The sequence below is a fragment of the Myotis nattereri genome (assembly GCF_964212035.1).
Source record: "Myotis nattereri genome assembly, chromosome: 16".
Lineage (NCBI taxonomy): Eukaryota > Metazoa > Chordata > Mammalia > Chiroptera > Vespertilionidae > Myotis > Myotis nattereri.
The window spans coordinates 24,075,056-24,103,007 of record NC_138091.1 but is presented as its reverse complement, the minus strand read 5'-3'; the positions used below and the strand labels follow the sequence as shown (position 1 = coordinate 24,103,007).

The window sequence follows — 27,952 nt, the reverse complement described above, 5'->3', positions numbered from 1 at the left end:
CAACAACCTGCACCCAGCTGACACTGCCGTTCATCCCTCTTCCCTGTGGACACCTACCTTGCTCAGCCCCACCTAATGGCTTTGGACTGAATTATTCAGGGAGAGAGGGAGTCGAAAGGACAGGAAGGCAAGGAAGAAGGCCGGCAGGCAGGCCCATATATTTACCTTTCAATAAAGCTTACAGCCAGGCTGGTGTAGCTCAGTGGTTGAGCATTAACCCATGAACCAGGAGGTTATGGTTGGATTCCTGGTCAGGGTATGTGCCCAGGTTTTGGGCTCAATCACCAGTAGAGGGCATACAGGAGGCAGCCAATCAATGATTCTCTCTCATCATTGATGTTTCTATCTCTCCCTCTTCCTTCCTCTCTGAAATCAATAAAAATGTATTAAAAAAAAAAACTTTAGGTAAGAAAAGTTTAACCAAAAAGAGAAGTGTAAGACTGAAAAATGTTGGATGATATTACAAGCCAGTGGATATTATAGTTTGGAGGAAGCAAACCCTCATGGTAATTTTTAAATAATAAGATAAATATAGTTTAATGTGTCAGGTTTTTTATTCTAAATATTTGTGTCCATAATTTTTAAATTAAAATAAATCACACTACTTAAACTAGAGCCTTGCTATTCAAGGTATGACTGACCAGCTACATGAGCCTCTTCTGGGACCCTGACAGAAATACAGGTTCAGGCCCCACCATAGACATACTGAATCAAAATCTGCATTTAACAAGATCCCCCAGGTGATTCATCTGCACTTTAAAGTTTGAAAAGCACCGAGTTCCAAATTTCAACATTTAGTAGCAAATCTATCTCGGTCTCACCTACAAAATGTAGGAAGTAAAAGTCCATCTTCTCTAGATAGCCACAGAAGTTGGAAATAAAAGTAAATACTACATCCATTTCACCTTAGATACTATTTTTTTAAAAGAGATCAAAGAAGGTGGCTATTTTTTCAATGTTTTCTTTCTCTCGCTCATCCTTCCCTTCCTTCCTTCCTTCCTTCCTTCCTTCCTTCCTTCCTTCCTTCCTCCCTCCCTCCCTCCCTTTCTTTTTTTTCCTCCCTCACTTTCTTTCTTTCTCTCTCTCTTTCTTTCTCTCTCGCTCTTTCTTTCTTTCTTTCTTTCTTTCTTTCTTTCTTTCTTTCTTTCTTGGGAGTGAGGAAGGGAGAGGGAAAGATAGAGAAACATAGATCAGTTGCCTCCCGTATGCACTCGCACTCCGACCAGGGCCCAAACCTGCAACCTGGGCATGTGCCCTGACTGGGAATCCAACCGACAATCTTTTGGTGCATAGGGCAGTGTTCAACCAACTGAGCCACACTATCCAGGGCCATATACTATTTTTATTCATTCATTTCCTTCTTCCCCTCCCACCTACCTCTCCCCTCTCCCTTTCTTCCCTCATTTTTAAACATCTACTTTCACTAAATAGGTGGTAAACACCTTTAGAATAGTAATTATTCGCCCCATAAGTTTACAGTTTAATAGCCAAATACCAAAAAGTCTGGCTAGTGATTTACTAACTCACTTCTGAGAGAAGTATATTTAAAAAGTATGTACAATGAAGTAAAACCCAGTTAGATTGCCGAACTTTAATAATTGGTTTCAAATGAGAGAACTAAATTTTTTCCATTATTTTTCTTACTGCAAAATGTCAACTCTTCAGTCCTGAAATCACAGACCGTGGTTAGAATATCGGTCTGCAACTTGTTGGCTGTGTAAACTGGGGAAAGTCTCTTACACTCGCTGCACTTCCATTTCAATTTTTGGAGTGCTTACGCTCATCAGCTTTGGAATAAGAAGGCCTAGCTTTGAACTTGCTTCTTCCTCTTCTTAGCTATGCAGACTTGGGCAAGCTCTTTAACTTTTGATCCTCAGTGAAATATAGGCCAAGTTTCCATGGGAAAATGCACGTTAAGTACTTAGCACAGTGCCTTGGCACGTAGTACGTGTTAAATAATCATTAACTCAATGTTCTTGTCTCAATTTTGAAATAAGGATAATTATATGCAGTACAGGTTGCTGTGAAAGCTGAGATAACACAGGATCTGAAGTATGTCTGGCACAAAGTAAGTGCTCAGTAAATATTAGCTATGATTGGCTCATCGGGTTGTTGTGAGGACCCAGTGGAATAAAATAGTGTAATACTCATGACCATTATTGTTCCCTCAAATTAGGAGCTAAGTCTCACCTCAGGTTTCAAAGAATGTTGACTATACTGTAACCTGCCGTTTTTAAGCCATTCTACATTATAATCAATTCCCTTACTTATTGCTTGTTTATATGCTAGGATGCTACAGAAAGCAACAGCTGAGCATTACAGCTTGGATCTGGCTTGGTAATGCTCCTCTGATCCCAAGATCCTACTCCTGAAATGGCCAGCGCCATCCTAGATGAGTGGCTGGATGTGAATTACAAAAGGGAAAAGGAAAAGTAGGTGAAAAGAAATGTTGCAAAATCTTCAAGATAAACAACAGGGACTACATCTGCCTCAGAAATAACTTCTTTAAAGACCATGCAAAGGATAAAAAGGAGGAACAGTGGACATGGCAGCATCCAATTGCTCTGGTAACTGGAATTTTGCAAATAAATACTTCGGCATAGCTGGTTTCTCAAGCAAACTGGCCTCTTCTTTCCATTATTTGGTCCCTCTTCTGCTTCCTCATCCTCATTTGTATACACCCATTCCTATCAAACTTTGGAATGAAAGGAAAAGTACTCCTTTTTAAGCCATTTTATCCCTCCCCCCCCCCCAAAAAAATAAAATAAAATAAAATCTGGCAATGCATTGTTTGTTCTTACACTGAGGCAGGAAGTGTCCCTACTCTATATCAGGAGCTCTGTCCCTTCATGAGAGTCATCCTACTGTGCTCCTGAGAAGTATGGTAAGCCAGGAACCTCTCTAAAATCCTGACAGTTAAAGCAATAAAGTTTTTGTGAGCCGCTAGATTTCCCTAAACTTTCCTTTCCCGGTGCGCATGAGGGAAATGCTGCTCTAAATCATAGGAAATATGGGCAAGATTTGAGTCATTTGTATTGTATTCAACTGACCCAGTTAGGACCCAGTGTCCCTTTCCAGCCTAACCTCTCACTGTTCTCCTGTGCTACAGCCAAACACGTCTCCTTGTTCCTGGCACACACACTTTTTTGCCTTGGCTCTTGCCATTCTCTCTGCCTGGAACGTCCCCTCCCCTTCTCTCCATATCCTCCTTCTACTTTATCAAACTCTCATATGTCTTCTTAGACGTCTCAAATCAAATAGCACCCCTTCCACAAAGCCTTCTCTGATTTCCATAGCTACTGAAGATTTTGCTTTTCTTTTTTGTGTTCTTTTTGGGTATTTGGAGTTATCTGTGTGTATCCTTCATTCCTCCATATCCCTGAGGAAGAGATGAAGCCCTTTGTGTATTCTCCTTCATTCCCCGTGGCATTCCAAACTGTAAGTGCCTTTTTTATTTACAGGCATCCTTCCTCAACCAACCCTCTACTTATAAGCTTTTTTAAGGGCCATGTTTTGTACATACCCTGCACCTAGCTCATTGCTTGGCACATAGTTAGCGCTCAAGAAATACTGGTTGAAGCAATGAATAAAAGTAGATGCTTTGTTGGAAATAAATTAGATTAATTTGTATTATGAAACTTTAAATTAGTGGGAAAAGTATAGTATTGAGTAGTTACAAGTGCACGGAATTCATTCATTCATTATTCAACAGTGAACCAGGCAAATAAAAATCTTGACTTAAGCCCTCGCTGGTTTGCCTCAGTGGATAGAGTATTGGCTTATGGACCAAAGCGTTCCGGGTTCGATTCCAGTCAAGGGCATGTTTTTAATAGATATTTTTTTATTGATTTCAGAGAGGAAGGGGGAGGGACAGAGAGAGGTAGAAACATCAATGATGAGAATCACTGATCAGCTGTCTCTTGCATGCCCCTCACTGGGGATAGAGCCTGACACCTGGGCATGTGCCCTGACCCGGAATCAAATCATAACCTCTTGGTTCAACCACTGAGCCACACAAGCTGGGCTAAAGTAGGCTTCTTTCTCTACCTCTCATAGGTCTTTTTGATCTATTGTCTCCATTTCCTACGCAGATGAATTTCTGTGCATCCACCAAAGTTTAGCTTGCACATGGTTTTCATTTCCTGTGTCCTAGCCTTTACAGTACCTTTTGTTCAAGAACCCGCCATTTACCAATTGCTTCATTCTCGCAGCTTCTCAATTCCAAATTGCTGGGAGAAGGCATCTCACTGGTCTAGTTGGCATCAGGTTGCCCTCTTTTCTAGGGGGCATGGAAAGAATAAGTTCACTGAAAAATGGAATATGAGTGAGAAGACAACAATTGACACATCTACGGGAAATGGCAGGGTTTTTGTTTTAAACCTGTGCTTATCGCCAATATCCACTTCCAGAACTTTTTTATTTTTAATCCTCACCCAAGGACATGCTTAGAGAGAGGGAAGGAGAGAGAGACAGAGAGAGAGACATTGATATGAGAGAGAAACATCAATTGGCTGCCTTCCTCACGCTCCCCAACCAGGGATCAAACCCGCAACTCAGGCATGTGTCCCGACCAGGAGTCAAACCAGCAACCTTTGATGCATGGGACGATGCTCAACCAACTGAGCCACTCCAGCGGGCTCCAGAACTGTTTCATCATCCAAAACTGAAACTCTGTACCCAGTAAATGATAATTCCTCTTTCTGCCCTTCCCCTAGACCAGGGATCCTCAAACTTTTTAAACAGGGGGCCAGTTCACTGTCCCTCAGACCGTTGGAGGGCCAGACTATAGTTTAAAAAAAAACTATGAGCAAATTCCTATACACACTGCACATATCTTATTTTGAAGTAAAAAAACAAAACGGGAACAAATACAATATTTGTATTTGCATGTGGCCCGCGGGCCGTAGTTTCAGGACCCCTGCCCTAGACCCTAGTAACCTTTATTATACTTTCTGTCTCTATGAAAGTATCTACTCTAGGTACCTAATATAAGTAGAATCATACAGTAACTGTTCTTTAGTGGCTGGTTAATTTTACTTAGCATAATGTCCTCAAGTTCATCCATGTTGTAGCACGTATCAGAATTTTATTTTTTATTTTGTGTTTTTTTTAAATATATTTATTGATTTTTTTTCACAGAGAGGAAGGGAGAGGAATAGAGAGCTAGAAACATCGATGAGAGAGAAACATCAATCAGCTGCCTCCTGCACACATCCCACTGGGGATGTGCCCGCAACCAAGGTACATGCCCTTGACCAGAATCGAACCTGGGACCCTTCAGTCCGCAGGTCCACGCTGTTATACACTGAGCCAAACCGGTTAGGGCAGGGCTCATTCTTTTTAAAAGCTGAATGTTCCATAGTATGTCATATTACATTTTGTTTATCCATTCATCTGTTAGTGAGATTTGGGTTGTTTCTACTTTTGTGAATAATGCTGCTATGAACATTGTGTACAAATACCTGTTGGAGTCCTTGCTTTCAATTCTTTTGGGTACATACTTAAAAGCAAGTTGCTGTATCATATGATAATTTTAAGTTTACATTTTTGAGGACCTGCCAAACTGTTTTTGGCGGTGGCTATACTATTTTTCAGCCTCACAAGTAATGCACCAACACTTGTTTTCTTTCTTTCTTTCTTTTTTGTAATAGTCATTCTGGGTGTGAAATGGTATATTATGGTTTAGATTTGCATTTCCCAGATGGTTAATTATGTTGAGCATCTTTTCGTGGTTTTGTGGACATTTGTGCATCTTTTTTGAAGACTTAAGACATTTCTATAAAATAAAGAAGTCCTTGGCTCATTTTTTAATTGGGTTGTTTGTTTTTTGTTGTTGACTAGTTGTAGGAGTTCTGCATATATTCAGGACATTAATCCCTCATCAGATGATTTGCCAATATCATTCTGTGGATAAGATAATAGTTTTTCAATTTAGTGCCTGCCAAGGCAACTGCGTGAAATAAATTCTAGTCTTGTACTAACTTGCTGCAGAGGTCTGGGTCAAGGTGAGACTTGGGGATTGAGCCAGCAACCCAGGTATGTGCCCTGACCAGTTATCGAACCATGACTTCCTGGTTCCTAGGTCAACACTCAACCACTGAGCCATGCTGGCTGGGCACTGGGTATTTTTTCTTAAGAGAGAGGGGAAGGGAGAGGGAGAGAGAGATAAAACTTCTATGAGAAAGAAACATCGATGTGTGAGAGCTACATCAATTGGTTGCCTCGTGCACGCCCCCTACTGGGGATCAAGCCTGCAACCTGGGCCTGTGCCCTGACTGGGAATTGAACCTGTGACCTCTTGGTGCATGGGACAAAGCTCAGTCCACTGAGTCACATTGGCCAGACCTATTGAGTGTTTGATGTCAAATAAAGTTCAAAAACATTTTACTGACCACATATGACAGGAAAGATGAAATTAAAAAGGATCTTAGGGAAAGCTAATAAAATCTGAATAAAGTGTGAAATTTAATTCATGGTAATATAACAATGTTGATTGTAACAAAAATACTATAACAATGTAAGATGTCAACAATAGGGAAGCTAGATGAGGTATATCTATTTTTACAACATTTTTGTATATCTAAAATAAGGTTTATTTAAATAAAAATGTTAAAAATAATTTCTCAAGATATAGTTATGTACATAGCTTATAAAATTTTTAAGGCAGAATTCCTATATGGCCACCCAAATTTCTGGATCCTGATTTATTTTCTTTTAGGAAGGAGGGTAGAAAATCCCAGCTGTCATAAATCTTTCACTGGTGAGGGAGTTTAGAGGCCTTCAAAAGATTAAAGGGAGAGCCCTAGCCAGTGTGTCTAAGTTGTTAGACAGAGCATCATCCCTCACACACTGAAGGGTTTGTGGTTTGATTCTTGGTCAAGGGCACAGACCTGGGTTGCAGGTTTGATTCCCACCCTGGTCAGGGAGCATACAGGAGGCAACCAATTAATGTGTCTCTCTCATTTCGATCTCTCTCTCTCTCTCTCTCTCTCACTGCCCACATCCCTTCCACTCTCTATAAAAAAAAAAATTGCCCTAACCGGTTTGGCTCAGTGGATAAAGCATCGGCCTGCGGACTGAAAGGTCCTAGGTTCGATTCCAGTCAAGGGCATGTACCTGGGTTGCGGGCACATCCCCAGTAGGAGATGTGCAGGAGGCAGCTGGTCGATGCTTCTCTCTCATCGATGTTTCTAACTCTATCCCTCTCCTTTCCTCTCTGTAAAAAATCAATAAAATATATTTTAAAAAAGCAATGGAAAAAAAAATAACCTCAAGTGAGGATTAACAAAATAATACAGCAACAACAGAAAAAGATTAAAGGGCCCTAGCCGGTTTGGCTCAGTGGATAGAACGTTGGCCTGCGGACTGAAGGGTCCCGGGTTCGATTCCGGTCAAGGGCACATGCTCAGGTTGTGGACTCAATCCCCAGTGGGGGGTTGTGCCGATCAGTGATTCCCTCTCATCATTGATGCTTCTATCTCTCCCTCTCCCTTCCTCTCTGAAATAAATTTTTAAAAAAGTCTCAGAAACTTAGATATCTGAATTTAAACTGAGGAAAAAAAATGAGGACTAAAATCATCTTAAAGAAACTATTAGAGCCGAAACCGGTTTGGCTCAGTGGATAGAGCGTCGGCCTGGGGACTGAAAGGTCCCAGGTTCGATTCCGGACAAGGGCATGTACCTGGGTTGCGGGCACATCCCCGGTGGGGGATGTGCAGGAGGCGGCTGATCGATGTTTCTGACTCTCTGTCTCTCTCCCTTCCTCTCTGTAAAAAATCAATAAAATATTAAAAAAAAAAGAGAAACTATTAGAGTTGGTAAAAAGATAAATTTCAGAAAGATATTAAAACTATTGATAACCACATTTTAACTAGAAGCAAGTTTGAAGAGAAGAAGGACTAGAAGTTAAGTTCAATTTAAAACATGGGACCAGAGGTCATAACATACTTGGAGTAGCCACTAAGTGAAGAGAAGGGGATGGCAAATGGGCAAAAAATTTTGGCTTTTAAATTCATGAATATCTTAGTTGTATTTTTGGAATATGATTTTGCCTGCCTCTTATTGAGATATATTTGGCATGTAACATTATATTAGTTTCAGGTGTACAACATAATAATTTAATATTTGTATATATTGCAAAATAATCACCACAATATGTCTAGTTAATATCCATCACTACACATACCTATTTTTTTTTTCTTGTGATGAGAACTTTTAAGATTACTCTTTGCCCTAGCAGGGGTGGCTCATTTGGTTGGACATCCTACCATGCACTGAAAGGTTGCAGATTCCATCCCTTGGCAGGGCATATGCCCAGGTTGTGGGCTTGATCACCCCGTAGGGGCCATGCAGGAGGCAGCTGATCAATGTTGTTCTCTCATGTCAGTGTTTCTCTCTCCCTCTCTGTCTAAAAAATCAATACCATACCCTAGCCGGTTTGGCTCAGTGGATAGAGCGTCGGCCTGCGCACTGAAGGGTCCCAGGTTCGATTCCGGTCAAGGGCATGTAACCTTGGTTGCAGGTACATCCCCAGTAGAGGGTGTGCAGGAGGCAGCTAATCGATGCTTCTCTCTTATCGATGTTTCTAACTCTCTATCCTTCTCCCTTCCTTGTTGTAAAAAAATCAATAAAATATATATTTAAAAAAATCAATACCAAATATTTTAAAAAGATTTACTCTCTTAGCTACTTCTAAATATACAAAACAGTATTCTTAACTATAGTCACCATGTTTTACATTACATGCCCAGGGCTTATTTATTTTGTAACCATGAGTCAGTTTTGTGTTTGTTTATTTGTTTGTTTGTTTGGGGGGGGGGGATTGTTAAAGAGTTCATATGTAAATGAGATCATACCATATTATCTTTCTCTACCTTACTTACTTTAACATAACACCCAAGGTCCATCCATGTTGTCACAGATGGCAAGGTTTTCTTCTTTTTTTAATAGCTGAAAAATATTTCATTGTATATATATATTACACAATGTATATATTATATATCAGCCGTCGCTAACCAGTGGTCCTCTAGTATATATACTAGAGGCCCGATGCACGAAATTTGTGCATGCGTAGGGTCCCTAGGCCTGGCATCAGGGCCGATCAGGGCCAATCTGTGGGGTGGCTGGTGGGCCCCTACTGGCACCCACATTGGCTGGCCTGGCGCCACCTGCTCACCGGCCCTGCCCCCTGCTGCTGCTGCTGGTCGCCTCCCTCTGGGGGGCAACCGGCGGGGCAATCAAGGGGGGCCCCTGCTGGCACCCACTTTGACTGGCCTGGGGCCTGCAGGCTGGGGGCAGCTCCTGCATTGAGCATCTGCCCCCTGGTGGTCAGTGCACATCATAGTGACTGGTCGTTTTACTGGTTGTACCACTGTTAGGTCAATTTGTATATTAGGCTTTTATTATATAGGATTACATTTTCTTTATCCATTCATCCATCAGTGAACATTCAGGTTTTTTCCATGTCCTGGCTATTGTAAATAATGCTGAAATAAATATGGGGGGGGGGTGCAGATACCTTTCTATTTAGTGTTTTTGTTTCCTTCTGACAAATACTCAGAGTGGAATTAATAATCATATAGTAGTTCTATTTTTAATTCTTTGGAGAACCTCCATACTGTTTTCCACAGTGGCTGCGTCAGTTTATATTCCTACCAACAGTACACCGGGCTCCCTTTTCTCCACATCCTCATCAACACTTGTTATTTCTATTCTTTTTTTATAACAGCCATTCTAACAGGTGTGAGTTGCTATCTCATTGTGGTTTTGATTTGCATTTTCCTGATGATTAGTAACGTTGAGCCCTTTTTCATGTATACCTGTTAGCCATCTGTATGTCTTCTTCGGAAAAAAATGTCTATTCAGATCCTCCAGCCATTTTAAAATTGGATTATTGATATATGATTTATAAATATTCTCTCCTATTCCTTAGGTAGTCTTTTGATTTTGTAGATGGTTGCCTTTGCTGTGCAAAGGTTTTTTTAGTTTGATGTAGTCCTACTTATTTATTTTTGCTTTTGTTGCCTTTACTTTTGGTGTCAAGTCCAAAAAATCATTGCCAAAACCTACATTTTCTTCTAGAAGTTTTATGGTCTTAGGTCTTACATTCAAATCTTCCATCTATCTTGAGTTAAGTTTTTGTGTATAGTGTAAGAAGATGGTTGTCCAGTTTTATTCTTTTGTATGTGGTTGTCCAGTTTTCCCAACACCATTTGTTGAACAGATTTGTCCTTTCCCATTTTCCTGTCCATTGTGTATTCTTGGTTCCTTTTGTAATCCTATATAATAAAAGCCTAATATGCAAATCGACTGAACAGCGGTACAACCGGCAAAGGAACCAAGAATACGCAATGGACAGGACAATGGGAAAGGACAAATCTGTTCAACAAATGGTGTTGGGAAAACTGGACAACCAACAGCGGTACAATTGGTTCCTTTGTCATACATTAATTAACCATATATGCAGGGATTTGTTTCTGGGCTCTCTATTCTGTTCCATTGACTTATGTGTCTGTTTTTATGCCAATGCCATATGATTTTCATTACTAAAGCTATAAATCTAGTTTGAAATCAGGAAGTGTGATGTCTCCAACTTTGTTCCATTTATTTTTCTAAAGATTGCTTTGGCTATTTGTGATTCCATACAAATTTTAGGATTATTTGTTCTAGTTCTGTGAAAAAATGCCATTGGTATGTTGATAGGGATTGCATTGAATTGTAAGTGGGATTATTTTCTTAATCTCTCTTTTCATAGTTTGTTATTAGTGTATAGAAATGCAACTGATATTTGTATATTGATTTTGTATTCTGAAACTTTACTAAACTCGTTTATTTGTTCTAACAATTTTTTGTTGGAGTATTTAGGGTTTTCTATATATAATATTATATTTATTGAAGTATAATTTGATACCAACTGATTTATGAAAGTAGAGAATCCAAAGGCTTTGGATTTATGAGAAAATATATGTGACAATTTTGAAAATTTCCAGAAAGCCATAGAAAGAATGAGTGGAAAAGTCCTTAAAGGGAATTAAGTTCATGTTGGTACAGCACAGAACAAAATAGACAGACAATCTGAATTAAAACACAAATTTGAGCAAACAAAACAGTGTAAGCTTCAAGGGTGCTACTCTTTTTTTAAAAATATATATTTTATTGACTTCTTCACAGAGAGGAAGAGAGAGACATAGAGAGTTAGAAACATCAATGAGAGAGAAATATCGATGAGCCGCCTCCTGCACACCCGCTACTGGGGATGTGCCCGAAACCCAGGTACATGCCCTTGACCGGAATCAAACCTGGAACCCTTCAGTCCGCAGGCCGACACTCTATCCACTGAGCCAAACCGGTTAGGGCGACACCCTTTATTTATTTATTTATTTTTTATTGATTTTAGAGAGGAAGGGAGAGGGAGAGAGAGATAGAAACATCAATGATGAGAATCATTGATTGGCTGAATCCTGCACGCCTCCTACTGAGGACCAAACCTGGGCATGTGCCTTTGGCTGGAATCAAGCCCGGGACCCTTTAGTCTGCAGGCCGACGCTCTATCCACTGAGCCAAACCAGCTAGGGCGAGGGTGCTACTCTTTATGTGAAAAATCTTGAAGATGGCATTGATGATAAATGACTGAGGAGAGAATTCTACCTCTTTGCACAATCACTAGTGTCAGGGTCATGATAGAGGCTGGCCACAGCAAAGGCTTTGTCTTGTCTTACATCTCCTGAGAATGCTAATAACGCTGTCACGGCAATTAATGGAAGAATTATGGTCAGCAAACGACCATATGTGGTTATTGCAGAAAGCAAGATGGAGTGTCAGGCTCTTCTCACCAAGAATTACTAGTGTATGAAGAGAATGGCAACTATGAGAGTTGGAGGCAATCCTGTACTCAACTCTCAAAAAGTGGCAGCAATACTCTCCAGGGGTGGGCAAACTTTTTGACTCGAGGGCCACAATGGGTTCTTAAACTGGACCGGAGGGCCGGAACAAAAGCATGGATGGAGTGTTTGTGTGAACTGATATAAATTCAAAGTAAACATCATTACATAAAAGGGTACGGTCTTTTTTTTTTTAGTTTTATTCATTTCAAACGGGCCGGATCTGGCCTGCGGGCTGTAGTTTGCCCACGGCTGGCAGTGGTCGGCAAACCGCAGGTCGGCAAACCGCAGCTCGGCAAACCGCGGCTCGCAAGCCACCTGTGGCTCTTTGGCCCCTTGAATGTGGCTCTTCCACAAAATACCGACTTCTGCACATGGGCCACGAAGTTTCAATCACACTGTACATGTGCACCCGCACATGGTATTTTGTGGAAGAGCCACACTCAAGGGGCCAAAGAGCCGCATGTGGCTCGCGAGCCGCAGTTTGCCGACCACAGTTAGCCGGTTTGGCTCAGTGGATAAAACGTAGGCCTGTAGACTGAAGGGTCCTGGTTTCCATTACAGTCAAGGGCTTGTACTTCAGTTGCAGGCTCCTCTCCAGCCCAGGCCCTGGTCAGAGCGCGTGTAGGAGGCAACCAATTGATGTGTTTCTCTCATATCGACATTTCTCTGTCTTTCCCTTTCTCTCCCATTCTCTCTCTAAAAAATCAATGAAAAAATATCCTTGAGTGAGGATTAAAAAATAATAATAATTGTTTTAAAAAACCTCTTTTTAAAGAGCTGTGCTGGGTGATGGGGATTTAAAGACAAAAAAAAATCCTTTATCCCTAAAGAATTCACCCTCCAGGATTAGAGACCCACACAAATAACACACAGAAAAAAATGTGGAAACTTTTATGTAAAAGTATTGTGAAAGGCTTTGAGAATGCTTATAAGGGAGCAACTAATTATAAATTAACTACAGGCCCAATGCATGAAATTCGTGCAAGAGTTGGCCTTCCTTCCCCCGGCTGCCAGCACCGGCTTCCCTCTGGCACCTGGGACCTGGGCTTCCCTCACAGCCCCGGCTTCCTCCGGAAGGTCGTCCGGAAGGACATCCAGTCTAATTAAAATATTACACTTTTGTTATTATAGATACGGAAAACTGATGAGGAAATGTGCCATTTGTACTGGGCTTTAAGGACAAAATGATAACAAGGCATGAGAAGTATTTGGGCAGAGAAATAGTGTGAACAATGGGCTGGAAGTTTGATGAAATGTTGAGTGTTGCAGTGTCACTCAAATGTAGGGCATTTAAGGAAAAACACAAAATGAGACTAGGATGGCAATTTCTGGTCAGATTTTAAAGAAGTAGAGATTAGAGGAGGTAGTTTAAAGAGAGTACTAAAGCTTTGAAACAGTCATTTTACAGAATGAGAAAGGGAATTTGCTAGGAACAAAGATATCAGCTACCATGTATGTGCACTTACCATGTGCCAGGCACTCTACTAAATGCAGGATATGCATTAATACACTAAGCAGACATGGTTCTAGCCTTCATGGAACCTCCAGTCTAGTAGGGGAGGTAGACAATAGGTATATTCTAAAAATATATAACATTATAATTGGGATAAAAGCTATGAAGAAACAAATGGTACCACGAGAAAGAATAATAATTAGGAATAAAGGCTAATTGGAAAGGAGGGATAGCCTGAGATCAACACTCAAAAGATGAGAAGAAGACCATGACAAGAGCAGAGAGAAACGCTTGTGCTAAAGCCTTATGGCAGGAGAGAGTTATTGCAAGGAGGCAGGTGTGGCTGGAGCACAGCAGGAGAGAGTGACATAAGATGAGAGTAGATGTGGGTAACAGCCAGGGTTTCTTCTAGGCCTCAATAAAGAATTTGAATGATCTTAGAACAATGGGGCATTGTGGGCTGGTTTTAAGTAGGGGAATAACATGATTGGATTGTGTTTTAACATTACCTTAGTTACTAAATGGGGAGTGGATTGTGTCAGGGCGATCAGGGGCCTAGGGAATTTTTTTAGAGGAATAGTGTGCTTCTATCAAATGAAATATTAAAGGAAATTAAGAGCACAGTGTGGTTTGGTGAAGAAAGTGATGAGGTAGGGTTAGGTTTTGTTTTTGTTTTTTTGTTTGCTTTTATATATTTTAGTGATTTTTTTACAGAGAGGAAGGGAGAGGGATAGAGAGTTAGAAACATTGATCAGCTGCCTTCTGCACACTCCCTACTGGGGATGTGCCTGCAACCAAGGTACATGCCCTTGACCGGAATCGAACCTGGGATCCTTCAGTCCATAGGCCAACGCTCTATCCACTGAGCCAAACCGGTTAGGGCAGGTTTTGTTGTTTTGAGGAGCTAACACTAGTTATTTTTCCCATGGCTCCAAGTTGGATTGAGATAAGTAGATTTGTAGAGTCAGTACAGAGAATTCCAGAGACTGTGAACAGCCAATGTAAGGATAAGGAAGGTCAGAGATGTACTGCCAAGACCGGAGTACAGAGAAACCGAGGTACTTCCTTACCCAGAGCTGTTTTTACAGGGGTCTCAGGTATGTCACATCGTCCTGTCAGAGATATTCCACAAATATCTGGACTGGAGCTTAGGACAGATGTCTGACTGGACCGTTGAGATTCAGTTTGCAGCACATAGCAAGGAGTTAATTAATGTTTACTGAATAAGATTGATGTGGTCGTTCTCTATCTAGCAGGGAATAGTTGAAAGTGTAGGAATAGATAAAATCACTGAGGGAGAAAATAGAGAGAGAAGGAAAAGGGAGCCGCCAGGAAGAGCTAGGTTCTGATTGAAATGGATCTGACAGAAACTGAATGATATGACCACAAGAGAAATTTGGGTCAGACTCTGGATGATCCTAAAACTGGTATTTTTCATAAGAATGAAATAACATATATTAAAGAAATGTTAAATTTCTGTGTCAGAAGAGATTTTAAGGAATAGAAAGCCTGCTCTGGTCAGTGTTGCTCAGTGGTTGCAGCGTTGACCTGCTTACCAAAGAGTCTCTGGTTCAATTCCTGGTCGAGGACATGCACTTGGATTGCAGGTTCTTCCGCGGGGCCCATTGAGGTGCCTGCAGGTGGCAACCAATCGATGTGTCTCTCTCACATCGATGTTTCTCTCTCTCTCTTCCCAACCCTTTCTCCTTTTCACTCTCTCTAAAAATCATTGGAAAAAATATCCTCGGGTGAGGATTAACAGCAACAACAAAAGAATAGATAGCCTACTAGGCAAGTAGGATCCCAATATTTGGTGACATGATTTCAATTAGATTAGTATTTTGTACATAGATCTTAGCAGGATCAACTGGGAGTTTTTAAACAATAGGCTATTGAATAAAATGGCATTCAGTCATTAGGAAATTGTCTCTTGTACAAAATGGCTAACTAGGATCTCTATAAAAGAACTATAATTAAGGGGAAATAAAAACAAATTCTTTGCTTATAGTTTCAGTGGGTTTAATGAAAACATCTTTATATGGATGAGCCAGACCATTCCATGTGCAATGTGTATCTAATGCATTTGGACTTAGAGTTCTAAACAGATTCGGACACTAGATATTTTTCTGCCTTTCTATAGGAGAGGCAGTATAACCTAATTAAGATTGAGGGCATTAACATTAGACAGACCTGGTTTTGTTTGATTCTTTCTCAGGCACTTCCTAGCCTTGTGCAAGTTACTCAAGCTCTCGAGGCCTAGTTTTCTCATCAGTGCTATATAGAAAATGAAAGAACCTACTTCGGAGGGTAACTGTGAAAATTAAATGAAAAATTTAAAGCATTTAGCCTAGTGCCTCATAGGCAATCCCTGACACATTCCATTGGAGAAAGACATAATAGAAACAACATAATACCCACTTATTACTTGCCAGCTACTGTGCTTAAGTACTTTAAATACATTATCTCATTGAATCCTTTGAGATAGGTACTATTCTAATCTGAATGTCGCTCCTGAGGAAAATGAGGTTTAAGGCATTTCAGTAATCAAGAGCTATCTATACAAATGCCTAGTTAGCATAGCCATCCACAGGTGTGCACATGTCATTTGATGCAAACAAATGCATGCGTACCAATGCAAGGGTATTCACATCCCCCTGTTGTCCTTACCACATTTCCTAGCACTTCTATCTGGTATAGTGGTGCTGGAATAGCACAGTGGAAATGGCTGAGGAATATCCATTCAACCAGCATGTGTGTGCGTGTATGTGTATGTGTATGTGTATGTGTATGTGTTGTTTTTTAGTGAGGTGAGGTAGAGAGAGAGAGAAACAAACATCCATCTGCTGTTCCACTGATTCATGTGTGTGTTTTAATGAAAAGGGTGATGTATTGCAAAGAGCACAACCCTCTCTCTAACTTGCTCTAGGACTTTGAATAAGTCACTTAACTAAGTCTTTGGGCCTCCATTTCCTCATCTGTAAAATGAGGGGGCTGGCAAAGTTCTAGAACCCTGTGAAAATAAGCAGCCCTAAGCCTACCACCTTGTATAGGCAGCGCTATACAAACACTCCCATGGCAACGGCCACTCAGCTTTCAGCAATACTGGTATGCTGCTCCACTCAAGCCAGCAGTGCGTACTATTTCAATCACAAATTCCTGGGTGAATAGAGCGCTTGAGTGGGGGAGGGATCTGTCAGTCAGAAATCTTAAAGCCTTTGGCTTTAAAATAAGTTCTGGAATAAATTATCTGTGGGTGGTGTGTATGTATATGCTAAATCAGAAGAAGAGTATCAGTTTAATTCACAAAATCACCCGTTTAGCAGGTAGAAGAGCTGTCTTAGCTGAGATGAGATTTAAAGGGTCACTTTGCTACTAAGTGCTGAGTCAGTGAGTGGAGGGGACTGTGGCCCAAGTTCATTAGCATGATGAGGATGCCAAAGGAATGTCGCCAGAGGGTGTTTAAATCAACCAGGATTTTTGAGAAGCAAATCCAGTATTTATTTCCAAGCTATGTAAACTAATAAGACTCTCTTATTACAATGGTTTTTTTAAAAAATATACTTTATTGATTTTTTGCAGAGAGGAAGGGAGAGGAATAGAGAGTTAGAAACAGCGATCAGCTGCCTCCTCAACACCCCCTACTGGGGATGTGCCCGCAACCAAGGTACATGCCCTTGACCAGAACTGAACCTGGGACCTTTTAGTCTGCAGGCCGACGCTCTATCCTCTGAGCCAAACTGGTTAAGGCTATTACAATGGATTTTATCAGAGCACCATCTTAGAAGGACAGTGACTCTGGGGAAAAGGGACAAGGATAAAGGTGTGTGAGAAAGAGGACGTCTCTTTCCAAGAAAAGCAGGGGACGTCCTTGAATAGACTACTGTATATATCTACTCTCAGGATAGTATTCGAGCCTTGGACAGTTGTTTTCTGGGTTTTTTGCTGGTAGTGGTTTGATGACAATGCTGAATTCATGGAGATGAGGAGCTCCTGCGTGTTTTTTTTCCCCCTGCATGTTGCCTCCTTATATTTGAGCCAGGCAGTAAGAAGGAGCACTATCCTTTTATGACTCAGATGTAAATAAAGAGGACGCTCTATAAGATACCAAGTTTAAAGACTTGACCTCACAGGAAGTGGATCCAGAAGAAATGCAATGCGCACTTCGCTAGGTCCCCACCTGAGGGCAGCCGTGCCAGCCTACTGAGAGCTCTGCAGTGCCAGGGCACTGAGGAGAGGAAGAGGTGGCGATGGGAGAAGGGGAACCAGACTGGTGAGAGCTCTCAGAAGAGGGCTCTCTGTAGTTAGAGACAGAGCTGTGTCTTTGGAGCGGAGGGAATCGCAGAATGAATGGATGGTCTCTGCTGAAGACTGAACAACACAACTAGCTGAGAAATCTAGGAGCTGTGACATTCAGGGCAAATCAAAGCCTTGCAAACCTGTGGAGTTGGAGCTTGCTGTTTTTCCTCTTGCCACTAGAGGGTAGGATATGAAAAGAAGATTTGAGCATTCTCATCCTCTCAAACTGGCTATTCAGCCCAGGAGGAATTCTAAGTTTTAGAGGTTTAAATCTTGTCCTTGCTAACAAGTATATCTGGTCAAGCCATTTCCCTGCTTATACATTTTCTCTCTTTTTAAAAGTTTTTACTTATTTTAAAATATATTTTTTATTGATTTCAGAGAGGAAAGGAGGAGAGAGAGAGAGAAGCATTAATGATGAGAGAGAACCATTGATCAGCTGCCTCCTGCATACCCTACAGCGGAGATTGAGCACACCACCAAGGCATGTGCCCTTGACTGGAATCAAACCCAGGACCCTTCAGTCCGCAGGCTGACACTCTAGCCACTGAGCCAAACCAGTTAGGGCCCTACTTACACATTTTCAATGGTTCCCTAAAGTCTCCAAAACAATGTCTGAGCTGATGAGAATGGCATGCAAAGTTCTTTCAGATCTGTCCTTGATTCTTCCTTCACTCTGCTCCCTACCTGAACATACAGAACCTTGGGGGAAGTAGTGAGGTGGCAAGGGCAAGGGTGTTAGAATCAATCACAAGGCAGTAAGTCATCCCACACTCCTTTTTCATCACTTCCACATTCAACTCCACTAATTTCTGTCTATTCTGCCTCTCAGAAAAACTCTGTGATGGCAGGCCCACATCCACCTTGTTCATCTGTATACCCTTAGTGCCTAGCACCCTTAGTAGGAGCTCATTAAATACTTACTGGTCAAAGTAATAAATGAATGACTACATCAACGTCACTGTTATCAGACTAGTCCACCTTACTACCATCTCTCACCTGGCCCTCAATGGGAACCCAAGGAATCTCCTATGTCCCCTCTTTGCTCCCTATAATCCGTTTTTTACTCTGCAGCAAGAGTGATCTTTCTGAGATGTAACTGTGCATAAAACCCTTCAATGGCTTCCCAGCTCTTAAAACATCTTTAATATGACACATAAAGTGAGTATTACTTAGCTATTTGGTCACTTGCTAGTTATGTCATCATAGGGAAGTTATTAAATCTCACTGAGTCTTGGTTTGCTCATCTAAAAAAAGCGTGAACAATAAGTATTCCTACTTCACAGGGTTGTTGGGAGGATTAAATAAGGAAGTTCATATAAAATGCTTAGCGTAGCATTCAGTTCTCTGTGAAGTAAACGGTAACTGTATGATTATTAGGACCTGAATGATGTAGTCCCTGCTACCTTGTGCTATTCCCTCTCATTTTCTGGCATCCTCATGAGGCTGCTTTTAGATCCTGGAATGTGCCAGGCTCTTCATTAATTCTACTCCTCTCTCTGGTCCCAGTGTAGAGTTTACATCCTCTAGGAAGCCTTTTTTGACACTCCGTGTCTGGCTCAGGTGACCCCGCAGTGGATTTCCATAGCAGCCTGTATAACATCATGACATTGGTTATCCACTCCTGGCATAGTGACTGGCATTCAGCAATGCCTGGAAAAGCGTCTGTTGAAATACCATGTGATTTCTCTTATATGTGGAATCCAAAGAGAAAAATAAACAAGCAAAATAGAAATGGACTCATAGATACAGAGATCAGACTGATGGTTGCCAGAGGGGTGAGGGTTGGGGGACTGGGTGAAAAAGGTGAGGGATTAAGAACTACAAGTTGGTAGTCACAAAATAGTCACAGAGATATAAGGTACACCATTGGGAATATAGTCAGTAATATTAGAATAATTATGTACTGTGGTAGGTGGGTACTCAGAATATTGGGGGGCCCCTTTGGCTCTCTGAGCAGCACCATGGTGGTTGGCAGGAACAAGCACCTTATGAAAAGCGGCCAAAAGGGAGCCAAGAAGGAAGTGGTTGATCCATTTTCTAAGATAGATTGGTATGAGGAGAAAGCACCAATTATGTTTAATATAGAAATACTGGACAGCCCTGGCCCATGTGGCTCAGTTGGTTGAACGTTGTCCCATGCACCGAAAGGTGACTGGTTCGATTCCTGGCCAGGGAACATGCCCAGGTTTCGAGTTCAACAGGAGGCATCAGATCGATGTATCTCTGACGTAAATGTTTCTCTTTCTCCATCTCCCTTTCTCTCGCTCTAAAATCAATAAAAAACATTTTTAAAAAGAGAAAGAAATATTGGAAAACACTAGGCATGAGAACTCAAGGAAACAAATCTCATTGATGGTCTCAAGGGTGGTGGTTTTGAAGTGAGCCTAGCTGATCTGCAGAATGATGAGATTGCATTTAGAAAATTACTAATTTTAAGCTAATTGCTAAGAATATTCAGGGCAAAAACTGTCTGACTAATTTCCATGGCATAGATTTTACCCGTGACAAAATGTACTCCAGGGTAAAAAAAAAAAAAATGGCAGACCATGATTGAAGCTCATGTTGACTACCGATGGAGTCGGAGAAAGATAAGTATCACATGATCTCACTCATATGTGGAATATAATGAACAAAATAAACTGATGAACAAAATAGATCCAGTGACATAGAAGCATGGAACAGACTGATAGATTTCAGAGGGAAGATGGGGGTGGGGAGTGGGCAGGGGGGAGAATAACCAGGGAAGTTATATGTGTAGCCCATGGACACAGACAATAGTGTAGTGAAGGCTTGGGAGGGGCGGGTGTGGGGTGGAAGGGGTCATTGGGAAAAACAACAACAACAAAAAACTAAAGGGGACATCTGTAATACTTTCAATAATAAAGATTAAAAAAATTTAAAAAGGACTACTGATGGTTTTTTGCCGGGAGCCGGTCCATGCTTGCTGTTTCAAGGGACCTGGCATATATGGCATACTGTTCTTAATATGTTTGCTCACCTTCTAGGCACTATGTGTTTTAACCAAGGTCTCTGAGAAAGGTTGTTTCCCCAGGTAGGGATTTTCCCCTGAAGTTAGGGAGGGGATAAAACCTCTTAACTAAGTGCCAGGCGGGTAATTAATCACTTTAACTATGAACAATCATGCTTAAGCTACATAATCTTTACTCCCTGGAATGGAGATAAGAAACGCCCTAACCTTTGTAATAGAGATTGATAGGATTGAATCAACTGGTATAAATACAGATGTAACAAGACAGCAAGAGACAGGAGAGAGACAGAAATTGGCACAGAACCTACACAGAACGTTCTCTAGAGACAGAAGAACTTCGCTGGAGAGAACATGGCAAAAGATCCTGGACAGAAACTGGCCTCAGAACCTAGAGACAGAACCTAGCGAGAGAACATGGCAAAAGATCCTGGACTGAACCTGACTACAGAAATTGGCAAGAGAACCTGACTAGAACCTGGTGACTGAACCTGGCTGGAGAACCCGGACAGAACCTGGCTGGAGAACCTAGCGAGGGAACATGGCTACAGAACCTGGCTGGAGAACCTGGAGAACCTGGCTGGAGAACCTAGCAAGAGACCATGGACACAGAACCTGGCTCGAGATCCTAAACAGAACTTCGCTGGAGATCCAGACCAGAACTTGGCTGGAGATCCTGGCTAGGCTGCTGATCAACTGAACACTGCCTCCGTGTCACTCCTTCTTTACCGACTCCGTCCACACCTTTGGGGACCCCTGGACCCGCTGGGGTTGGACCCCGGCAGTTTTTTGCTTCGTATATTTTGTGTTGGTTTTGCTAAAAAATGCAATAATGGATTCGGAAGGCCTCTCGTGCTCAGCATCAACAGGTCCATCAAATCCAGAAGATGATGATAGAAATCATGACTCCAGAGGTGCTGACAATGACTTGAACGAAGCGGTCAATAAATTGATTCCAGGTAGCATTGGAAAAGACATAGAAACGGCTTGCCAATCTATTTATCCACTCCATGATGTCTTTGTTAGAAAAGTCAAAATGCTGAGGAAGCCCAAGTTTGAGCTGGGAGGACATGGAGTTTCACGGTGAAGGCAGCAATTCTGGAAAAGCTACTGGGGATGAGACAGGTGCTAAAGTCAAACGAGCTGATGGATTAGAGCCCCCGGTTCAAAAATCTGTTTAAAATTCAGACTTAATGGTAACAAAAAATTCTATTTGTGAAAAAAATAGAAAGAAATATAGAGGGGACCACTTTGTAAAGTATATGATTGTCTAACCACGATGCTGTACATTTGAAATTAATATAAAATAATATTGAATATAAACTGTAATTGAAAAACAAAATTAAAATTAATAAATAAATATCTGTTGAATTATCTCTAGACCCAATGCACTTCCTTTTCCATGCTCTTTGTATGTGATTTCTTCTTTCTGTTCTAAACAGAATATTGTGACTACTACATCCATATTTCCTTTCCAAGGGTAACTTCCCCACCCACAGCCTCTATTGAGGAGGCAGGCCTAGGTAGCCACAGTTCATGTACAGTTCCTGGAGGTACTTTTGCCTTAGCTGACTAGACCGGAATTGGCATCTGATGCAATGGTGGACAACCTAGAACCTGGCCAGCAACTTACAACATACCTGGCACCAAAAGAGAAGTAGGCCAATCAGATTCCCTCTCTCTAAAATTTGAGCCAGAAAAGGGAGAAAATGTGGCTATAAATGACAAGAACAAGAGCTAAATGATATAGAAAGAAAGACGAATTCAGAGTCATGAAGGGTCGAGGCAAGCTATAGCTATAAAAAAATGGAAACAGCCGTAACTGGTTTGTCTCAGTGGATAGAGCGTCGGCCTGTGGGCTGAAAGGTCCCAGGTTCGATTCTGGTCAAGGGCATGTACCTTGGTTGCGGGCACATCCCCAGTGGGGGCTGTGCAGGAGGCAGCTGATCGATGTTTCTCTCTCATCAATGTTTCTGACTCTCTCTCCCTCTCCCTTCCTCTCTGTGAAAAATCAATAAAATATATTTTTTTAAAAAAAATAGAAACGATGAGGTAGAGACCATCAATACAAAGTGAAGACTTTGTGAGTTATATAAATGTCTAACCACTATGCTGTATATCTGAAATTAATATAATATTGAATGTCAACTTTAATTGAAAAAAATACAAATCAAAGAATAAGGAAACTGTTGGTAATGGTAAAAGAGGCCCTGTCAGGAGAATAGCAAAGTCATGCTAATGATTGAGCTGATATCAGGATGAAAATATCTAAAATGCTGTCACTAGCTCTTCTGGGCTATTATTTTCCTGGGTTTCTGTGACATATATTTTTTTATTAATATATTTTTATTGATCTTCTGGGATATTATTTTCCTGGTTTTCTGTGACATATATCTTTTTTTATTAATATTATTTTATTGATTTCAGAGAGGAAGGCAAAAGGAGAGAGATAGAAACATCAATGATGAGAGAGAATCATTGATCAGCTGCCTCCTGCACACTCTACACTGGGAATCGAGCCTACAACCTGGGCATGTGCCCTTGACCAGAATTGAACCTGGGACCCTTCAGTCTGCAGGCCAATGCTCTATCCACTGAGCCAAACTGGCTAGGGCTCTGTGACGTATATCTTTCAAATAAAATTGTTGAGCTAAATGGATTGAGTGGTCCTTCGCAATCCAAAATGCCTGATTGATAAACCTTTCTCTATTTTGGGAAAACCCAGGCATCCTTCAAGTTGGAATTTCTGGTCCCCTTCTCTGTTCTCTCTTAATTTAGAGAAGTTCTTGTCACATTACCTATAATTATTGGTTTGTCTACCTCAACTATGTGGATATCAGACTGTAAACTCTTTGAGAACAGGGTTTCTTGCCTGTATTTCTCAGCAGCATACTCTGTCTAGAGACATACTTGATATATAAAACGAGGTACTGTTCTAAGTACTTTACATGTTTTAATGTATTTCATCCTCATGGAAGCACTCTGAAGTTAATACTATTATTATCCCCATTTCACAGATGAAGAAAGTGAGGCACAGAGACAGTGTTTGCTAAAGTGCAGCATGAAGAGTAGAGAAGGTATTCATTCAAACCAAGAAATTTGGCACCAGAGTCCATGACCTTAACTCCAATGTAATATGGCCTTGACCTGAAGGGGAATGTGGCCAGGGGATAGTAGTCAATATGAATATTTGAACACTCTTATTCAAGGTACAAAGCCTTTCACACATATCTGAGGACATTAGGAAACCCCTCACCCTTTGTGGGAAACTAGCCAGAAGTTCTAGCTCTGAAATACCAAATACCCAGATTTCCCCTACATGCATAGAAAAATGAAGTATTAGTAAAGGGAGGGCACATACAGACATATTTTTAAACTAAACAAACCCTTAGAGATGCTAATACCTGGTAAGTTAGTCAGATTTCTAGGCTAGTATCTAAAGAATCCTTAGAAAATGTATTAGAAAATAATTTTAATTTCATCTGGACAAGACAACCCCATTCTCAGCTATTCTAAGAACTGAGTCTTTCTATAAAACTGACAATTGAGGTTGTGTATGTGGTGTGGCAGGGAGGATGGGTAGAGTGAGTGGTGATTCCACTTTGTACTATTGCTGGGTTTAGGGAGCTCTTGCAGATGCCTTTATTGGCAGCTTCAACTGGTTCTTTTAAGTTGCCATGGCAACAGGAAGCCAAACTCTGGGGGCTGTTTATTAGTGAGTGATAAGAAGCCAACTGAAAGGAAAGCTCTTTGAGGGAGCTCAGGGTTATGGGGAGGAGGATCATGGTGGAACAGGGTTTTTATATATAGATATAAGGTAAATCCAGATGTCTCCTGGCACAATATACAAGTAGCTTCCTCCTAATTGCATGTATCTTATTTTTAAAAATATATTTATATTGATTTCAGAGAGGAAAGGAGGAGAGAGAAACATCAATGATGAGAATCATTGATCAGCTGTCTCCTGCACGCCCCCTACTGGGGATCAAGCTTGCAACCCTGCACGGGCCCCTGCTGGCTGGAATCGAACCGAGACCTCCTGGTCCAGGGTCAACACTCAACCATTGAACCACACCGGCTGGGCTGCCTATATCTTAGAGATCTGAGTGAGTAACCCAGAGAGCGGTCTGAAGGTAGCAACTGTTAAGCATGAGAATGTTCTTAGGTATTAATGGTGCTATGTAAGGACAGGAAGTCTTTGTGTTCTTCGGAAAGTGAGAGGACAGCGGGAGATGCCTCCACCTGAGTAAAATTTACCAGGGAAATGAGTGAGATGTGTGTTTGGGCTGAACTCCTGTTGACATAGCCATATGGCTTTTGCAGGCTGCCATCCTCCAGACGGTATATTCCTTCTGTAGAGCAGCAGACTTGTATGAAGGATTGTGCTTTCCTCACTGTCACCTTTATTCCCTCCCTCACCATGAGCAGAACTCTTAAGTGTAGACTCAAGGTGCCCCTGCATATCCTTCCAGCCTGAATTCCTGCCCAACATCAAGGATCTTGATCCTTTCCCCAAGTCACTTCCCACATCTCTGATTTTTTCCCTAGAGTAGGAGGCTCCAGGGGACCACAGCTGACTCTGCCAGGCACAGAGGGTTGAGTCATCCCGCAGGCGTCAGAGCTGTTAGCAACAGCTCTGCTGATCTGTATGCAGCTCCAACTCTCTCTCCAGTTCAGAGTTTTGGAGCTGTCTTGTTCAAAAGTAAAGAACAGAACACAGATGGCTGGTAACAGGAGCCCACGGGGGCCTGATTTCCCACTGAGCCCATCCTGCTAAATCTTTTATAAGAGAATAGGAAATAAATGGTGAATGGAGCACAAAAGGAGGATCAGCTTTTGCACTGTTCTTTGGGTCTTGGTGGAAGGCTTCTGAGAACAACTTTTGGCTACCCCTAACATTTTCCAGGCATATTCCCCTCCTGGTCCTTCTTTCTCCTCATTCACATCTTTTTTCCGTCCTCCCCCTCACCCATTTTCCATTCCAGTTCCCTATTCTCTGTAGTATCTTTGAATCCGATGAAGTATTATGGTGAAAGCTGCCTACCTATGTAACCAGGCAATTCTAATTCATACATGTATAAGAAAATCCAATCACTAGAAGCTCAGAGTGGCTGATTTTATCAGTCATCTCTTGGGACTCCCTTTAGTTCCTTCTGTTCTACAGAGGTAGCTTAACACATTACAAAAAACACCGACTTTGGAGCCAGAAAGAAGTGGGTTACAAGCCCTGTTCTAAAAAGTAAATAAACAAATATATAATAAAAAAGTAAATAAACAAATACATAATAAAAAAGTTTTGCTCTGCTCTGTCATCTTGGGCAATTTACCTAACCTCTCTGAGCTCCCGGCCTGGCATATGAAGATGTATATAATCGTATCTACTTTGCCAGTTGGTTTATAGAACCCATTAGACAGAGGTAAAACATAGTACCTGGAACATGTGTCCAGTAAATATTAACTCTTTCTCTTTCCTCCCACTCCTACTGCTCTAAGTGCCAAGTCCCTGATTGTCAAGAATCTGGAAACTTTTTCCCATTAAGGAAGTTAGCATCCATGCTCAGGAGCTGCTGATGCAACTGAAGAAAGAAAGGTGAGTGGGAACTGTGTGTGAATGTTTTGCAAGACTAGATGATCAAGGCTTTGCAAAAACTAGCATGTGAATCTGCTAATGTTGCTTTTCACCAATTTAGGGATTCTTGGGGAAGATTGCTGGTCTCCTCCGTTGCTGCTGAGCATGATTGATATTAATTTATTTTTCTTGGAAGATAAGATGCTGGGTTGTTGATTAACTGTGTGACTTTAGGTTCGTTATCATTCTTCTCTGGGCTTCACTAGAAGACAGGATCATTGCTCCTCTTCACTCCAGGAAAGGAGGATTGGTTGAGGTTTGTGTGAACTCCAGGAAGTAAGTTAAGTATGGTTGGATATGATTCTTGGCACTAAGAATACCGGAAGTATTTGTACAATCAGGTCAAATGCCACTGTTCAATTTAAGTGATTACTAAAGGCTCAGCTGACACAGGGCTATGGTTTGACATGGTACCTTTGTTCCAGATAATAAACATGTGTAATGGCAATTATACTAATGTGTTTTGCTCTCTGCCTTTTTAAACAAGGAGGAGGAGGATGACAAGGCCAGGACACTGTACATCATTCTCTCTGACCAGGCTCTCTCTGACAACACGTTTTTCCTGTCTCTTTTTGTAACTGGTAATTAGGTTCTCAGCTGAGCTGTCAGGAACCTTGACAGGTTTCACAGGCAGTCATCATCTGACAATTTACAACTCTGGGCTTCTCACAGCTGGCATGTTCCCTCCCAGGAAACCAAATTTTCTCAATCCTAAGCTCCTCCTATTACTCAAAGAGTCTGATCTGAGAAGAAAGCTAGCTTTCTCAGTACATTATCCACCTCCAAAGCAGACCGTTGGGTTCAGTGTTGGTGATGCGGAAACCTCTGTATTCAAGTATGTCCTCAGCACTAAGGGCTGACTCTATGGAGTGGGAGTCATTGAAGGCAGACGTCGCATGGGAGTATGGGAATTTAACATAGCCTTTCAAAAAGAGAGAAAAAAATAGTTAACAAAGTTGCTTTTTCTTTTGTTCTTAAAAAGCTCAACCCCTGTACACCCCAAAAATGGAAAGCAGGGACTCAAACAGATATTTGTATACCTGTGTTCATAGCAGTATTATTCACAATAGTCAAAAGGTGGAAGCAACCCAAGTGTCCATTGACAGATGAATGGATAAATAAAGTGTGATAGGAATGAAATTGGCCCTGCCTGTGTGGCTCAGTGGTCGAGCATTGACCCAGGAACCAGGAGGTCATGGTTTGATTCCTGGGCAGGACACATGCTTGGGTTGTAGTTGTTGGCTTAATCCCCAGTGGGGGCATGCAGGAGGCATTTGATCAATGATTCTCTCCCATCATTAATGTTTCCTTCCCTCTCTCCCTCTCCTTGCCTCTCACTGAAATTAATAAAAGCATATTAAATGTTAAATTTTTTTAAAGGAATGAAATTGTGGTACATGCTACAACATGGATCAACCTTGAAGATTCTATGATAAGTGAAATAAGCCAATCACAAAATGACAAATACTGTGGGATTCCGCTTGTATGAGGTATTTAGAGTAGTCGAGTTTACAGAGACGGAAGTAGAATAGTGGTTACCAGGAATGAGGGGGAGGGACGGAATGGGGAATGGGGAATTGTTGTCCAACAGGCACAGAGTTTCAGTTTTGGAAGATGAAAGGGGTCTGGTTATCTGTCACTGCAATCCTAAGTGACTTAGAATTGTTTATTTGTTGCCCTTTCCCACTAAGCTGTGATCTCAA

At 41.4% G+C, this 27,952-nt stretch overlaps 1 pseudogene across 1 annotated transcript; it reads left to right on the top strand.

The window, feature by feature from the left end:
• Positions 1-19,577: 19,577 nt before the first annotated feature.
• On the top strand, positions 19,578-21,801 carry LOC308532511 (small ribosomal subunit protein eS1-like; annotated as a pseudogene). The gene is made up of 3 exons: positions 19,578-19,743; positions 19,956-20,226; positions 21,406-21,801. The product of its transcript is annotated as a small ribosomal subunit protein eS1-like (transcript).
• The last annotated feature ends 6,151 nt before the right edge of the window (positions 21,802-27,952 follow it).